This window comes from Bos grunniens, chromosome 5, assembly GCF_055505025.1.
Source record: "Bos grunniens cultivar Pamir isolate PY7600 chromosome 5, Bosgru_T2T1.0, whole genome shotgun sequence".
Classification (NCBI taxonomy): Eukaryota; Metazoa; Chordata; class Mammalia; order Artiodactyla; family Bovidae; genus Bos; species Bos grunniens.
Genome location: NC_141169.1, coordinates 107,210,187 through 107,228,407, shown reverse-complemented (window position 1 = coordinate 107,228,407; position 18,221 = coordinate 107,210,187). Strand labels below are relative to the sequence as shown.

The 18,221-nt window shown below is 49.5% G+C and overlaps 1 long non-coding RNA gene across 1 annotated transcript; it reads right to left on the bottom strand.

The window, feature by feature from the left end:
• Positions 1-1,660: 1,660 nt before the first annotated feature.
• Positions 1,661-9,889, bottom strand: LOC147372946 (uncharacterized). The gene is made up of 2 exons (XR_015164919.1): positions 9,619-9,889; positions 1,661-2,064 (listed from the first exon to the last, which is right to left on the bottom strand). It is a non-coding gene; the product is annotated as an uncharacterized LOC147372946 (long non-coding RNA).
• Between the last annotated feature and the right edge of the window lie 8,332 nt (positions 9,890-18,221).

Here is an 18,221-nt window from a genome sequence, read left to right as displayed (position 1 = left end):
GGGAGCAGGGAAGGAGAGGAAGTTCATGTCTGAATGTGCGCCCCAGTTACATTCCAGAGGCAAACAGAAAGTAAAAAAGAAAAAAAAAAAAAAATTAAAGTTAGGTCACTGCTGTTTCCTATTACCCAGGCCTCTGCAGCTCTTCATTCATACCTTGCTGATCGATTACCCGCCAGCCGACAAGGCATCCCAGGACAGAAGTGGGGAGCCTTGGAGAGGGTCATCGTCTGCCCTGTTCAGTTTTCAGCAGATGACTGGAAGGATCAGAGAGGTTCAGTGACCTAACTAGGGTCACACAGCCAGTTCCTACAGACCCAGGACTAGAACACAGGTCTCTTAAGACCTGGGTCCAGATTCCTTCAGTGCCCACGCTTGGCTTCAATTCACATTCCCCGTGAGCATAAGCGTTCATTGACTGCCCCTCCTTTCAGACAGCCCTGTGGGCTAAGCCAGTGGTTAGGTTGTTAGCGGGAGTTGGGGGGTGGGGAGTGGCTTCTGATGGGCGGGCTGCTAATTGCTGTCATGTCGGTGCAGACCCTGACCACGTGCAGACCCCCTTGAGGACCGAGGCAGCGACAGTCTCACAATGGAAGTCTCACAATGACAGTTGGCTGCACAAACCCAGGGCAGTTGAGGGGAACTGAAATTTGATCTTTTTCTTTCTTTCTTTTTTCCTCCCCCTCCAACCTGGTCTGAAAGAGCCAGTGAAAACCCCAGCCAGACGCACCAAGCAGCCTCTGAATCATTGAGAAGCACAGAGAAGGGTGGCGCCCATCCCTGGGTGGTTGGGGAGCTCCCCCCAGCTGCCCGGCCTCCCTTCTGTCACCGTCACAGGGCCCCATGCCAGCCGGGCTCCCCAGCCGCTGTCCCTGTCCGCCTGCACTGCATTCCGGACGTGGGAGCTCCGGGCCGTCACACACCCGCTTCCTCCTCTGCCTCTCACCGCCAGCATCCTCGGAGGGGCCAGCACAAGGTTTCCATTAGCGAAGCACATTTTTGTGCTATGGATATTGAACCGGGGAGGAAAGAAAGCAGACTGTTGTCCATGATGGATGGGTTTTCTAGAGGGCTTCCCAGGGTGGTCCTTAAGGGGCCAGGATGGAGCCACGCAAGCTTCACAGCTTCACAACATGCCCTTGTTCGGGTGCGTGCCCATGCTGGGGGTCTGTCTGCTCTGCCCCCGGCTTCCCCCACCTCCATCCCTCCTTGCCCTCCCTCCCCCTCCCCCCAACATCCCAGCTTCCAGTTTATCTCAGTGCAAAACACCTTCTCAGTTCTCCTTTTAGAATCAAAAGTGCCCTGTCCCTGGGCTTGCTCTGTATTACCAATGTGGCTATCCTGAAGTGGGAGGATGGCATGGGGACCCCAGCTCGAGAAACGTAGCCTGATAATCCTGCATTTAAAAATATCTCTATCTCCCTTTCCAGAATGCTGAGGTTTTCTTAAGCTTTGTAAGCGTGCTTTCCCCATGATCGTCACCCTTATCCACACACAGTCCAGATGAAATGGGATGGATGAACCACAGGCCCATTTCAGGGTTCTCCATGACTTGCATGGTGCTGAGAACAGAGTAAGCAGGAGCTGGATAAATGATTTACAAACATGACTTGGGGTCTATGGAAACTTAGTTTATAAATCCATTTCCCTCAGCTCAGTTAACTCCGTTTTTAAATTTTATTATTTTATTTTTGAAATATATATTTATTCGGCTGAGTCAGGTCCTAATTGCATCATACAGGATCCCTTGTGGCATGTGGGCTTAGTTGCTCCTTGGCGTGTGGAATCTTAGTTCCCTGTCCAGGGATCAAATCTGCATCCCCTGCTTTGCAAGGCAGATTCTTAACCACTGAAGCACCAGGGAAGTGCCCCCCCCCCACACTTTTTTTTTTAAATAGAAGAAGGAAATGACCTTTGGGAATTTGAGTGGCTGAGTGAAGAAGCAAATCCAGTCCTCCCAGAAGTCCCTTCCCAGTCCATCTCGTCACACTGTTGGGGGAACTTCGAACCACTATCTTAAGTACCTCTGCCCTCAGGGTGCTTTCAGCCTGGCCAGGCAGTCAGAACCTATGGAGGAAATAATAAAAGACAATTCAGGGAAATGACAGTGAATAGTCCAACACAAAACTGCTTTGGGGACAGATAGCGCTTGAAAACGGGAATGCATCGAGACCCAATTCACTGAGCAAAAAGGTGGAAAGGCTATAAAGGGAAACGTTCACCCAAGGTCAAATCACTGAAGACAAAGCCAAGTTCATCAAATCTTTAATCCTGCGGAAGGACTTTCAAAGAGCCTTTGGGGACAGGTGGAGTGACCGACAGGACGCCCAGACCTCCCAGGAGAAGCCTGAAGATCAGTGCCACATCCGGTCTTTTATTCTTTAGCTCTTTCCACCCCTGGGGCAGAACAACTCTAAGTCACGGAGTCTCTTGCAGCATCCAAAAGTCCATACTGTCCAAGTCTCAGAAATTTACGTATTAGAGGCTCCAAGAAATTCTAAGGGCAAAACCAAAACCAAAGAACAGAAAACCCCACATCAGGAAACCTTTAACTCATTGTTATCGGAGCTTCCCTCTCTGACCTTCAGAACCATCGTCCCTGCTACCTGGTCCCTAGGAGAAGTGGAACACCGAGGAAGGAAGCCTTTGTCTGGGGCGGTTTTAGGTACTGACCCACATGTTGCCTTCCTGAGGGGCTCCCTAGCTCTCAGATCCCTGAGTTCACACATAAAGACAAACCCATGTGTTCCTTTCCTTCTGGAAGGAATCTCAGCACTCCCCACCTACCTCTGCTCCCACACCTGCCTCCTGGGCATGTTGTGGGTCTTCTCCCCAGAGAGTTGCCAGAGATCGAGTCTCATCTACCGGTTTGTCCAGGGCTTAGCATGGACCTTGGCGTGCAAAACGTAGGTGTGTAAATAAATGTGAGCTGAGTGGGATGCATTGCACCTATGAGTAGTTCTAGTGCTTTCTTTTCTCTTCTCCTGAAAACCTCACCTCCACCCCGCAACCCAGAGACTGTGTCTGGAGTCTCCCCAAAGGCCCAGCTTGGAGGTACTGAGATCCTCCACCCCACTCCCTCCCTCCACCCCAACCTTTCCCTGAAGCTTCTGCCCTAAAATCTCTGTGTCCCCAGTTGATGGGGCAGCAGCCTGTGCCCCACCTCCTGCCCCTCCTCTCCACACTCCTCCCCACTCCTCCTTGTCCTCTCCCCACCGCCCTCTCTCCCACTTCCCACCACCCCACCCCAGCCAGGCTTTCTTTCCCTCTATTGAGCTGTCAGCCCAGCAGCTGGCTCCAAGGAACCTCTGTTTGGCTGGGCCCTGGGCCAATCCCTTGCCTCCAGCTGCCCGATTCAGGATGATCTAAATCAGAGATGCATGTGTAGGCCTCGTGTCCTCAAGGGATGCTCTTCCCTGGGCTTCTGGGATAAAGAGCACCCTCAGAGAATAGCCACATCCGGCCATTGGGGGCACCTCTGACCACAGCCACCATGGCCACTAGCTCTGCTAGTCCAGAGTGGACGCAGTTTGTAGGGGTGGCTTTGGAGAGGGTCTCGGCTCTCTTTCAGGAAGAGGGCTTCCCACTCCTTCTCAATGGCTCAAGTGGTAAAGAATCTGCCTGTAATGCAGGAGATACAGGAGACGCGGGTTTGATCCCTGGGTCTGGAAGATCCCCTGGAGAAGAGCATGGCAACCCATTCCAGTATTCTTGCCTGGAGAATCCCATGGACAGAGGAGCCCGGTGGGCTACAGTCCTTGGGGTCACAAAGAGTCAGACATGACTGAGCACGTACTCGTGCATACATCCTGCTCCTTGTCACTGAAAGAGGCTGGTTCTGGGAATGGCCCAGGCTGGTCTTGGAAGATCCAGATGCGTGTCAGAGAAGATGTAGGAAAATGCTAGGGCCCCATCCTGTGTCCGCACCCCAGCTCCTTTCTGCACACAGGACACGAGGGAGGTCCAGGAAAAGAACTGTGGGACCTGCTCTTGGGGCAATGAGGCAGAGGACGAGGCTGGGGTAGGGGGTGGTGTGCAGGGAAAAGGGCACGTGACCTGCTAACTACACCAGCCAAGGGGCCCCGCAGCCCCCCACCAGGTGGAGGAGCAGGAAACAGGGACATCTCTAGGTCCTGACATGTGGTTGTAATGATCACAGACCTCATAGGCGCCTGGGGACCTCAGAGGTCATCTCCTGCATCCTCCTGCTTCCGGGCAGGGCTGTATCTAAACTAGTCAAGATGTGCAGGCAGTTCTGTTTGTAAAGGTCCCTGGAGAAGGGGGGAAATGAGCTTCCTTTCATCAAATATGAGGCTTGAGGATCTCAGTGTTGACTTTGCCACGATCATCCACAAAGGTCATACTTTGGAAAGACTACATCAGAAACTGTCTCATGACTCAGCTGGATGCTGGGACACATGGGTCCTGGGTCAGGAGAGGGTTGGGATCCACCTTCCCCAAGTTTCCCAGGCCTGGGAGTGCCCATTGCCCAGCCACGCCCTCCAGCTGCCCTTCCGGCTCTCTGCTCATCTCGGCGATGTGTGTGGGTGGTTAGAACAGGAGTCAGCAACGTGAGCACCCTGTTATTGGTACGATGCATGCTCATAGCTGCTACGGCTGCAGCTCTCGGTGGAAAAGAAAGCCTGTCTTTCAGTTTCTTTCGTAAGATCTGTTGTCCGGACTTCCCTGGCGGTCCAGTGGTTAAGACTCTGCACTTCCAATGCAGGAGGCGCGGGTTCGATCCGTGGTCGGGGAACTAAGATCTCCACATGCCACCCAGTGTGGCCAAAAATTTTAAAAAGGAAAAAAAAAAAAACCCATTTGTCTACCATCCTGTCCCAAGGCAGAAAGGGGGTTAGGGTGAGTGTCCCAGCTGGGATGTCTTCCCTGATCTGTCTCTCCTTCCACCTCCTCTCTGCCTCCCCAGCCAGGCCATGATAGGTTCCCCACCCCACACTGCCATCTTCTGTGTATCCCCCATAACCACACTGGGTGACCTTTTGGAGGGGCAGTGGTGTGGTACAGAGTAACCCCATGGGGTGGGCTTCCCTGGTGGTTCAGACGGTAAAGAATCTGCCTGCAATGCGAGAGACCTGGGTTAAATCCTTGGGTCAGGAAGATATCCTGGAGAAGGGAATGGCAATCCACTGACATATTCTTGCCTGGAAAATTCTATGGAATTCTCCAGAGGAGCCTGGAGGGCTACGGTCCATGGGGTCGCAAAGAATTGGATAGGAGTGTGTGACTAACATTTTTACACCATGGGGTACCCGTATAATTTAGTATCTAAACCAGAATGCCATTGAGGTTGAAAAGGCTGCCATTATTGATGCAGGATGACAGGCATAAATCAGAATTCCACCAGGTCAAGTGGAGTCCTCCATCACCCTGGCTCAGAGTTTGAATGAAGTCCCTACAACTTATATTATCTGATCCTGAGCAATTGAACTATTTTGAGTCTTAGGTTTCTTATTGGTAAAAACCATGGTAGTCCAATGTGATAGCAGAGTCAGACACAACTTAGTAAACATACTAATGTACAATGTCTACCCCCTAGTCAGGGGCAGGATCTCGGTCTTTGAAATGCATGAGTTATTCAAGATGTTTGTTAAAAATTAAGATGCCCAGGGACTTCCCTGGCAGTCTAGTGGTTAAAGCTCCATGCTCCTAATGCATGGGGCATGGGTTCAATCCCTGGTCAGAAAACATGGCATAAGACCCCATACACTGCGTAAGATCAGATTAGATCAGATCAGTCACTCAGTCGTGTCCAACTCTTTGCGACCCCATGAATTGCAGCACGCCCGGCCTCCCTGTCCATCACCAGCTCCCGGAGTTCACTCAGACTCACGTCCATCGAGTCAGTGACGCCATCCAGCCATCTCATCCTCTGTCGTCCCCTTCTCCTCCTGCCCCCAATGCCTCCCAGCATCAGAGTCTTTTCCAATGAGTCAACTCTTCGCATGAGGTGGCCAAAGTACTGGAGTTTCAGCTTTACCCTCATTCCTTCCAAAGAAATCCCAGGGCTGATCTCCTTCAGAATGGACTGGTTGGATCTTGCAGTCCAAGGGACTCTCAAGAGTCTTCTCCAACACCACAGTTCAAAAGCATCAATTCTTCGGCGCTCAGCTTTCTTCACAGTCCAACTCTCACATCATACATGACCACAGGAAAAACCATAGCCTTGACTAGACGAACCTTTGTTGGCAAAGTAATGTCTCTGCTTTTGAATATGCTATCTAGGTTGGTCATAACTTTCCTTCCAAGGAGTAAGCGTCTTTTAATTTCATGGCTGCATGGTGCAGCCTAAAAATTTTTTTCAATTAAAAATGTAAAACAAAGTAAAAAATTTAAAAATTTTCATTAAAAATCCAATATTTTTATTTTTAAAAATTAAAAAAGAATGAAGACACCCAACCCAACTCCAGTAAATTCTGACCCACTGGCTCAGAGTGTGGCCTAGGAACTTGTATTTTGATGGGTGGTCCGTAGCTCAAATTTTGAGAAGCCTTGCCTTTGAGTCATAATCAGGACAGTGAGAATAACATAAGTAAGGCGCCTGGCACAGAGCGGCCACCAGGAGAGCTGCCGTCACCTCTCTATCCCTACCTTTTTCCCCTTCCTCCTTCCCCTCTACCCTGTGAGTTCCCCTGGGCTAGAGTTGTGTCTTATCAGCTTTGCAGACACAGTGCCAGCCTGGCACTCACTGGCAGCTAATGATGGCCTAGAGCTCCTTTTTGGATGTCCATATTTAGAGGACAGGGTTTTCCCGATGGCTCAGTGGGTAAACAAGCCCCCTGCCATGCAGGAGACACAGGAGATTTGAGTTCAATCCTTGGGTCAGGAAGATCCCCTGGAGAAGGGAGTGGCAACCCACACCAGTATTCTTGCCTGGGAAATTCCATGGACAGAGGAGCCTGGCAGGCTACGGACCATGGAATCGCAAAGAGTCGGACACAACTGAGTGACTAGGCACACACACACGAGGAGAGGACCGAGGAAGATGCCTGCCCACCGTCACCCACAGGCACTGGTACCCAGGGACCCCTCGGGGAGAATCGCCGATCTGCAGAGGATGGATTTCTGTGCAGTTGGCCTCATGCCCACTGCTTCCCTCCCAGCTCCACCCTCAAGCTCAAGTTGAACAACCTGGGCTAGGGTGGAGCCCAGGTTTGCTGAGAAATCTGGCTGAGAGATCTGACCGTTAAATGAGTTTCATCCTGAAATGACTTGGAGTGAAAACTGAAAGTAAAACTCAAACCGCCCACTTCCCCAGCGAGTGCTGATCTCAGCGAAGCTGCTCCAGGCTTGGAGGCCTGGTACTGCCTCTCCCTTCCCTGCCCAAACCCCAACTCCGCTGAGCACTGTACCCCAATACCCACCTCTGCCCATGCAGGACTCAGAGGCTGGGGTGTGGTGGGGGAGACACCCCTCTTCACAGAGCAGACACGCAGATTCCTTATCAACCCTGACTCCTTGCTATGCTTGGACTCTCTTTACCAAATGAGAAGCCGTTCTTCCATTTAAAGATGCGTATCGGACACATATCATGACCATTATGTACTGAGCTTCAAACTATGCTGTCCCAACAGCAAGCTGGTACCACTTAAGTCAAAAACAGAAGCAGAAGTTTTAAAAATACAAAAATAAAATTCCTTTCTTTTTCCTATGATTAAAGAAGAGTTGTGGCTTCCCAAGCAGCATAGTAAAAAAATCCACCTGCAATGCAGGAGGTGTAGGAGGTGTAAATTCAATCCCTGGGTCAGGAAGATGCCCTGGAGGAGGAAATGACAACCCTCTCAGGATTCTCGCCTGGGAAATCCCGTGGAAAGGGGAGCCTGGCGGGCTACAGTTCATGGGGTCACAAAGAGTCAGACACGGCTGAGCAACTGAACAAAGCAAGGTTATGATAAAATGATTAGTTCATTTACATTCACTTGTAACAATTATATAAGAACTTGAATTTTGTCATGTTTGGGGTTTGTTCACTCCTGTGAATAACGGTACAGTTAGGTGAGGTTTTCTGTTATGGTACCCAAACTCACCATTTTGTCCTTTTTAATCTTTCAGGGATTCAATATAAATTTTTCACTCAAAAGAATAAATAAAAATAAAAGTACAAAAATAAGTATACATGTTCATGCATATACTAGCATGCATATGAGAACAATATGATACATTTTTATAGCAAAAACTCAAGCACTGCAGGAGCAAAGGACAGGGTGCCTATAATGCCTCCAAAAACCACCTCCTTTAATAGTTCAGATTTTTTTTAACCCTATAGGATAGTTCCTGGAGAAGGGAAGGGCAGCCCACTCCAGTTTTCTTGCCTGGAGAATCCCATGGACAGAGGAGCCTAGCAGGCTACAGTCCATGGGGTCACAAAGAGTTGGACGCGACTGAGGGACTAACACACACCACACATAGGGGAGTTAGTCTGTGCGGTGGGATTGCCCCTGAATGCACACTGTTCCCTGAGGTTCCAGGAGGTTGTATAAACATACCCAAGTTCACCCAGCTGGGAGGTAGTGTGGGGAAGAGAGACAGAGACAGAAAGCAAGCAACCTACCACCGCTGATCTGCTAACCAGGGTGCAGGAAGAGCTTCCTAAGAGATCAGTGAGCCTGGCCCATCTAGCAGTACCAATTCCTGGCCCTCGGCTTCCAGGTGCTCACCTCCACCTGGATCCTCCTACCTTCCTTCACGAATGCCCATCTCCCACTTCACTCTCGTCCACCTACACCTCATTATGTCCCAGGTATAAGCACACATAGAAGCCTTCTCATCCAAGGCTCCTACATATTTAAGATCCATGTTAAAAACGGGGGTGTTTTTATCTGTCATGGAATATATTTAATTCCAGTATATTATCGAGCAGGAAGGAGGGTGACAGCTTTTTATTGAATAACCTCATCTCTTCTTTCCTCCTACAATCGTCAAACAAATAAACCAGGACTTTCCTGGTGGCCCAGGGGAAGAATCCACCTTCCAGTGCGGGAGAGGCAGGTTCAATTCTTAGTTGGGGAACACGCTCCCACGTGCCACAGAGAAACTAAGCTGGGTGCCACAATGGAGACCCAGCACGGCCAAAACAAACAAACAAACTTTGCCCCCAAAAGAGGCCCATAAGAGCAAAGCTAGTGGGATATCAGCGTGAACAATTAAAGAGACTGTCGCCTCATATCATGCAGGGGATTTAACTCATAAGTTCACGCCTCTTCCAACAATCTATCTTAAAATCAGAAGTCAAAAAAGAGGACTGTCCCAGGGACGTGTGCTCACACCCACCTGTTGGGCTGTCACTTCCTTGTAATGGTAATTCCTGGATCATGGTCATTTTCTCCAGTCATCCACATATTTCCTCCATTCTGGAGGTGTACTGTGCAGCGAACACGGTTCCCTGAGCACCTCCTTTCCAACAATCTTGTCCTCTACCTACCCCCCGACTTAGTCCCGTACTCATACGCTAGACCTCGTTTTGCCAGTAATTTCAATTCCACCATAATCTCAGTTTCTTGCATTCCACACTTTCATTCTTTGCCCCTCTAGAACCTCAGTTCCAACCATCTTGGATTCCCAGACCCTCATTCTCCCTGGCCTCACTCCCTCTCCCTTTCTTACCTGCCTTAAATCCTCTGGTCAGTCCTGATGATGACTCCTTCGTGTATATCCTCAGTTCCTTGCCCTGCTTTGCTTTATCCCAGCAAAATACGAGCTGAGAAGCATCAGGCTGGGGTACCGAGACCACCGCATGGGTATAGGAGCGTGTAGATATTCTGGGTGCTTCTCAGAAGTGCGGGGACTCTCTACAGCCACAGGGAATACAAGGCTCCAGCTGGCGTGACCAGAACCCCAAAGCAAAGAGTGCTCCTTGAAGGAGCCGTGGGTGTGTGAGGACTTACGAGGAAGTGGAGAAGTTCTAGACGAATCAGACTGCAGCACTGAGCGATTCCTCTGAAGCACAGTCCTCTGCGGTCAGGTCCTGGGGACTCACCGTGACGACTCGCTCCTCGCAGCTCTGGACACAGCAGCCGCTCCTTCCGAGTTCCCAAGAAAAAGAGTCCAATTGGGTCACAATGCACCGTCCCACACAGAAATTGCTATGGGACAGAGGCTCTTTCAAGCCACCTGAGAGGAGCCAGGGCTCAGCGTGGCCACTAATCCTCCGATCAGGTGTCTGCGACCTGGATGGCACGGCTCCGGGCCCAGAGGGTGCTGACTGTGACCAGGGCGAGTGGTCCTGACCACATCCTCATCACACTGACTCACATTTAATTCTGAGAACGAGTTCTTCATGTCACTTGTCCAGGAACCCCAGGCATCCACTGCTAAGGGGATTTCGATGGTGGTCCCCAGGACTTTCAGACTGACTCACCCTGTTGGTCCTACAACGCTGACCACACGCTGATGTCATTGCAAAGCCTGCCAGGAGACTAGAATGAAAAATTTATGCCCTGTTCCTGACTTCAAGCTTTATTGTTGTGGAAAGCGCATTAGGCTTTAAAGCAGAAGGATTGAATTCGTATCCTGGTTCTGTCTCGGACTAGCCATGAGACTTCTGGAAGCTGATGTGAGCTCTCTGAACCTCGGTTTTGTCATCTGTACAATGGGGAGAGGGATGTTCACCTCCCTGAATCTCAGGAGCTTTAGCTCCCTGTACTCATCTCGCTCCCAGTATATGCTTGTTTCTTCCACCCCGGATCCCCCCACCCCTGCACCCGTGCAGAGACACAAATCAGTCCTCATTAAACACTCTGTGCTGTATTTTTTCTGCAGCTAAAAAGAGCAAGAAGTGGGCTTCTCCAGTAGCTCAGTGGTACAGAATCCATCTGCCAATGCAGGAGACATGGGTTCGATCCCTGGTCAGGGAAGATCCCACATGCTGTGGAGCAATTAAGCCCATGTGCCACAACTACTGAACCTGTGCTCTAGAGCCTGGGAGCTGCAACTTCTGAGCCCATGTGCTGCAACTACTGAAGCCTGCTTGTCTAGAGCCTGTGCTCCAAAACAAGAGAAGCCACCACAATGAGAAGCCCATGCGTCACAACTAGAGAGTAGCCCTTGCTTGCCGCAACTCGAGAAAAGCCCACACAGCAACGAAGACCCAGCACAGCCAAAATACATAAATAAATAAATAAAAGCCCAAGAACCTCCACTGCCACTTGTCCTAGAGGCAGAAGATCTGGGATGGAGTCTCAGCGCTGCACAAAGTGGTGTGCAACCCTGATACCCCCAATCTGCCCTCCAGACCCCCACTTCCTTCTCTGAAATAGTGGGGACCCAGAGGTTAGATGACCTTTTGCATCCCTGCAGCTCAGCGTCCTCAGATCCAAATATTCTGATTAATTCGGCCTCCTTCCTCTAAACTTGAGAAAACTGCCTAAGTCACTCCACCCGACATGGACACAGGAGTTAGGAGGGGCCTCGGGAGCGAAATGTACATGGGTTGGGGGAGAGGGAGCGAGAGGGGGCCTGAGCTGAGTTAAAAATGATGAAGCCACACAGAATTGCTCCTCCACCGCATCCTGGACTGCGGTCCGCCTGCCTCCAGGACACCTGCCAACAAGTCCTACCGGCCTGGAAAGGACAGGGCAGATAAGGCAGAGCCTCTGTCCTCCCCTTAACCCAGCGGCTGATGGAGAATGGCCTTCGCTCAAGAGGGGAACATGACCCACACAAGTCAAGGTGGTTGTAAGACCTGAATCCCCTTCTTGCCCTGCAGTCTGGAGGTGTGAACTTCAAGTCAGCTCTGCTCCCCGCGCTGCCCCTCCAGGCTGTGATGAGGAGGAAACGTGATAAAGTGGAGGATGCCCCCCGGTCACCGCATTCCCTGTACACAGGGGCACCCTCCCAGCTGAGACTGACTTCCCAACCCGAGTGTGAGCTTCCAGACATGGAGCCAAACCATCCACATCTTGGTGCAGCCTTCTGACTCACCAGACACGGCGCTCAGCTCTTTATATATCATTTTCTCATTTAATCCCCACCCATAACATTATGGGGTTATTATTTTCATATTCTAGATGAGGAACTAAAACTGGAAGTTAGGTCACTTGCCAAAAGACCGGTAGTTACTAAATGGCTGAGCCAGGATGTTTCTCTAAGCTCATTTCGAAAATCCAGTTACTTCAAAACATGTATTACAAAAGTTTATGCCAATGAAGCGCCTCCTCTCCACTCCCGTGCGCCAGCACAGTCCCTTCCTCAAGGCCACCAGGATCAACCAGTTCTTTCATATCATCCTCTAGATACTGCCTGAATATACATTCTAATGTGCATCAATATTGCTTTGTATGTGTGTGCGCATGCTCAGTTGCTTCAGTCATGTCTGACTCTTTGAGACTGAAGCCCACCACGCTCCTCGGTCCATGGGATTCTGCAGCAAGAATACTGAAGTGGGTTGTCATGCCCTCCTCCAGGGTATCTTCCTGACCCAGGAATCAAACCTGTGTCTCCTGCATTGCAGGAAGATTTTTTACCACGGAGCCACCTGGGAAGCCCCATTGCTTTGTATACTCCTTAACCCAAATGATAATGTCCTGTTGTTCAGCACTTTGCTTTGAAACTGAGTAAATATCTTTTTTAAAATTGGAGTAGAGTTGCTCTACAGTGCTGTGCCAGTCCCTTCTGTACAACAAAGTGAATCAGCTGTATGTGTAGATATTCCCCCCCACCACTTTTTGTGCCTCCTCCCCACCCATCCCATCCTATCCCTCTAGGTCACCGCAGAGCACCAAGCTGGGCTTCCTGTGCTACCCAGCAACTTGCGTCTAGCCATCTATCTAACACGTGATAGTGTAAATACGTCGGTGCTGCTCTCAATTCATCCCACCCTCTCCTTTCCCTCTGTGTCCACAAATCCATACTCTACATCTGTGTTTCTATTCCTGCCCAGCAAGTAGGTTTATCGGTACCATTTTTATAGATGTCCTAAGCATTAATATACATTTGTATTTCTGTTTCTGATTTCCTTCACCCTGTATAACAGGCTCAAGGTTCATCCACATCTCTACAAGTAATCCAATTTCATTCCTTTTTAATGGCTGAGTTATACTCCATTGTGTATACGTACCACATTTTCTTTATCTGTTCCTTTGTCAATGAACATTTAGGTTGCTTCCAAGTCCTGGCTATTGTAAATAAAAGTTAATAAATATCTTAAAGGTGATTTCTCTCTCTGCCCCTCTCTCCATCTCCCTCTCCATGCCTGGGACTTTGCAACTGGATTTGTTCAGAGTCTGTCTCTGCATGGCTGCCTTTTTTTATGGTGGACTTGGGAGTTCATGAGGCATAAAAGCTGGAAGCAACTTAAAGATTCTGCAGGTGACCTCCTCCATCAACAGGTAGGTTCCCCCAAAACCCAGAGCAGGTGACCTGATTAGACCACCACTGCTGGCACGAGCCCAGGAGCCTTTCAGGGTCAGGCTCTGTCTACTGCTAAAGATACAGAGGTGTATCTGTATCTGTATCTGTATCTGTATCTACTGTCTAGATACAGAGGTGGTGGTCAGGACCATCAGACCAGTGTCCAGGGCTGCAGCATCTTAGGGAACCCCTGCCTGACTTGATTTCCTTTCACCAGAGAGAAATCTGGGTACGTGCAGTTGGTCCTAACCACTGGGGAAGAGCTTTGAGTCCAGGAGCACTCATTCCCCAAGCCTCGGTTCAGCCTCTTTAATCTGCCCAGCCCTCACTGCCACATGGGTGAAGGGACTTTAACGCCAGTCTCGGGGGACCAGAAGAGAGTCCCAGGGAGATGGCTGGGTGATCAGGGGGTCGTATGGGGGATCTGAAGTCCCCTTAACGCTCTGGGCCTCCATCCTCCAAGTTTCCCCTATTTACATTGTGAAAAATAAGCTATGCTTGAAGGAAACTTCCACAGCATGAAGTTCAAACAAGTTTTAATGTAATTCTTCTTTCTAGAACAGAGAGGACTATGAGTGGACCGCATTATGCCAGTTACATCATGAAGCCAGAATGTCCGAGGACCTGAAGAATAGACCAGTCACTGCTTTTTCCAGTATGGTTTCAGTTCAGTTGCTCAGTTGTGTCAGACTCTTTGTGGCCCCATGGACTGCAGCACGCAAGGCTTCCCTGTGCATCACCAACACCAGAGCTTGCTCAAACTCATGTCCATCAAGTCGGTGATGCCACCCAACTATCTCATCCTCTGCCATCCCCTTCTGCTCCTGCCTTCAGTCTTTCCCAGCATCAGGGTCTTTTCCAATGAGTCAGTTCTTCATATCAGGTGGCCTTCAGCTTCAGCATCAATCCTTCCCCTGATATTCAGGGCTGATTTCCTTTAGGATTGACTGGTTGGATCTCCTTGCAGTCCAAGAGATTCTCTAGAGTCTTCTCCATCACCATAGTTCAAAAGCATCAATTCTTCAGTGCTCAGCTTTCTTTATGGTCCAACTCTCACATCCATACATGACCACTGGGAAAACCATAGCTTTGACTAGGCAGACCTTTGTCAGCAAAGTATGGTTTAGGGACCATTTTATCTAGAGATCAAGGATGGTCTAACATTCAGTGGTTCCCAGACTTTTTACACTTGATAAACTAGCACAACTTCACCCCCAAATTTGAGGGCCAATAAAATGCTGATGATTCAGCATTTTGCCAAATAAGAATATGAATTTAGGGAGGCACAGACGTAGAAAGACTATTTGCTATGATTATTGTTTCACAATGTAAAGATCTTCTGAAAACAAAAAGTAAAACGATCTAAGACTAAAGATACCCCTTCAAAGAATGTTTTCCTTTTTCTATTGCAGTGGAGTTGATTCACAGTGCTGCACTACTTCCAGGTGTACAGCAAAGTGATTCAGTTGTACATACATATATATATTCTTTTCCATTACAGGTTATCATAAGATACTAAATTTAGTTCACTGTGCTATTCGGTAGGTCCTTATTGTTTATTCAAGGAATGTTTTCTGCTCACATCGCGCATGCTAAGTCTCTTCAATCCTGTCCAACTCTTTTTGACCTTATGGACCACAGCCCTCAAGTCTCCTCTGTCCACGGGATTCTCCAGGAAAGAATATGGGAATGGGTCGTCATGCCCTCCTCCAGAGGCTCTTCCTGACCCAGGGATTGAACCTGCGTCTCTTACGTCTCCTGCGTTGGCAGACGGGTTCTTTCCTACTAGCGCCGCCTGGGAGGCCCACATAAGTAGTCTTTGCTCTCCCTCACACCAGCAAAAGTTTCTTCAAGGACCTTCAGAGATCCGTCATGGGTCCTCATTTAGGAGTTAATGAACTTGATGACGTGATGCAGGCATGCTCTTCTTAACCGACGGTGTTTACTAGTAGTTGCCTTAAATTGTTCTTGCATCCTAACCTCCTTCTCTCCTCCCTCATTCCTTCTTCCCTTCCTTCCTTCTCTCCTTCCCTCCCTCCCGTCCTTTATAAATGCTTCTCGAGCAACTACTATGTTCTAGCCATCTTCCTACCACCTTTTCCTCTATAACAAATACTTTTATAGTACCAAAGAGCCTCCCCACACCCGATCAAGAGGAGCCCCTGAGGTTGTAAAGAGAAGCTGGTTGGTTTCAATGGAGTTCTTTCTGACTGGGAGAGCTGGGACAGCAGATGTAGAATGGTAACCCTCAGCCAGAAAGGAAAAGACCCTTAACTCGACTTCGGCTGAAGCAAGAGCCCTTTCAGGTCTATTTTGAGAGATTTGAAAAGCGTGCCTGCACCTGGGGTTTGGGCCCAGAGAGACCCATCCCAGGAAGCAGGTTGCACTTCCCCTGTGTCCACCTGGCTGGGAGTTCACCTCCACCTGCACCGGCCCATCACCTGCAGGCAACAATGTTGCTGGAGAGTTTTAACATCCCCGGAGGCAACCTTGGATGTGCGATCACTTGACCTAGCTGTCCAGGTTGCTCCTGAAACATGCATCACCACTTTGGGTAGGGTTCTATTCCCAAGTCACGCACGCTGTGCAGGTCAGCCCTACCCTGTTGTTTTTAGCCTATTATTTTAGTGCACACTTTTGCAGAACGCAAGAGTTTTCAGGAATGCTCAGGCTATGTTACAGCATAGAACCTTGTGGTAATTTAATACTACTGATCTTTAACTATATGTGAAACTGCAGAAGGATCATACCCACAGGATACTAAGCTGCGGTTAAAATTTTTTAAATGTAGAGCTATGCGGGGAAAATCCCCATAGCAGAGTAAGTGAAAAAAAAAAAAAAAAAGCAAGTTGTAGAACAATATATGCGGTGTGATCTATTCATGGGATGGGGGGATAACCTTCAAAACAACACCTTTTACCCCTATGGGTACATGTATTACATATGTCTGTAAGTTAGAGGGAAACCTCTTTCTCTCTGTTTTGGCAGCTTCAGGGTTTAGTTGCAGTGTGCAGGGGCTTTTTATAAAATTAATTAATGTATTTATTTATGGCTGTGCTGGCTCTCCACTGTTGCTTGGGCTCTTCTCTGGTTGCGACGAGCAGGGGTTACTCTCTAGGTTCGGCGCACAAGTTTATCATTGCGGTGGCTTCTCTTGTAGTGGTGCACGGGCTCTAGAGCATTTGGGCTTCAGGAGTGGCAGCTCCCGAGTTCTAGGGCACAAGTTCAGTAGTTGTGGCACACAGGCTTAGTTGCTGTGCCGCACACGCGATCCTCCCAGACTAGGGACTGAACCCACGTCTCTTACATTGACAGGCGGATTCTTTACAGCTGGACCACCAGGGAAGCCCATTGATTATGTATTTAACAGCTAATTAAAACATAATAAAAAGAATTCAAATACTCCCTCTTCATCCAGAGATTGGAATTAACAAAGTCTTTAATGATAAACCTTGATGATGGCTCCTGGGGCCTAGGTGGGGAGGAGAAGGGGGAAAAAAATGAAGACGTGAGGGGAGCAGAAGGGGCTTCCCTGGTGACTCAGACGATAAAGAATCTGTCTGCCATGCAGGATACCAGGGTTCAATCCCTAGGTCGGGAAGGTCCCCTGGAGAAAGGAATGGCAACCCACTCCTGTATTCTTGCCGGGACAATTCCATGGACAGAGGAGCCTGGTGAGCTATAGTCCATGGGGTCACAAAAAGGAGGACACGACTGAGCGACTAACACAACTCAAAGGGGAACAGAGCTCTGATTACTCTGAGTGACAGGTGACAATGACTTCCTAATTTTACAGAAACCAAGCACATTTTGATGGCTGTAAAGGGCCATGGGGGCGAGGGTGGAATTCCCCAGAAGAAAAGGCCACAGCCATTAGTGGGCTTTCCACCCCAAAGCCACCTACCGCCCAACATCCAACTCGGGGATGAGAGAGAGAAGGATACAGGAAGTTGCTGTGAGTGGCCCTGGATCTCGGTGCAGGGGCAGATGGTCAGAGCGCCTTCGGAGGGGCCACAGACCAGGGGATTTCCTGGGGGTGGAGTCTTGGGTGAGGCCCCCAGGCTATTCTGAGTGTCCCCCCTCCTCGCTGCCCCAGCTCCCCCACACTGGTTCCAGGAAGCCTGCCTGGGATTATCAGAAAGTTGCCATCTTCAGCTGTGTTCAGCGGGTGCGGAGGGGGTGGAGGGCACAGGCCACCTGGTTGTGAGCTGAAAGAGCCCAGAACCAGGAAGCAGGAGGACAGCCACCCGAGGGGGTGGTGTGTGTGTGTGTGTGTGTGACTCTGGACAGTGCACTCAACCCCCTGGGCACTGCTGGCCCCCCCTTCCATGTGTAACATGTAAAAGTGGGATAATATTTCATCTCAGGGCAACCTCCAAAGGCTGTGGAGAAAACTATGCAAGATAAGGCATGTGAAAGTGATCTGTAAACTGCAAGGTGCCATGAAAATATAAGTGACTCATTTCTGTCCAGATGCAACTCATACGTCACCGCCTCCAGAAAGCCCTCCCTGGTTCCCTAGCCTAGCTTTCCTGTTGTTGTTCGGTCGCTAAGTCATGTTCGACTCTTTGCAATCTCATTGATGGCAGCATACCAGGCTTCCCTGTCCTTCACTCTCTCCTGGAGTTTGCTCAAATTCACGTCTGTTGAGTGGGTGATGCTATCCCACCATCTCATCCTCTGCTGCCCACTCCTCCTTTTGCCTTCAATCTGTCCCAGCATCAAGGTCTTTTCCAGTGAGTCAGCTCTTTGCATCAGATGGCCAAAGTATTGGAGCTTAGGGGTTTCTATTCTTGGAGCTCTATGGCTCACCATGTGAACTTTGGTTTTAACCCTTCATTTGTCCTGTTATATTGATG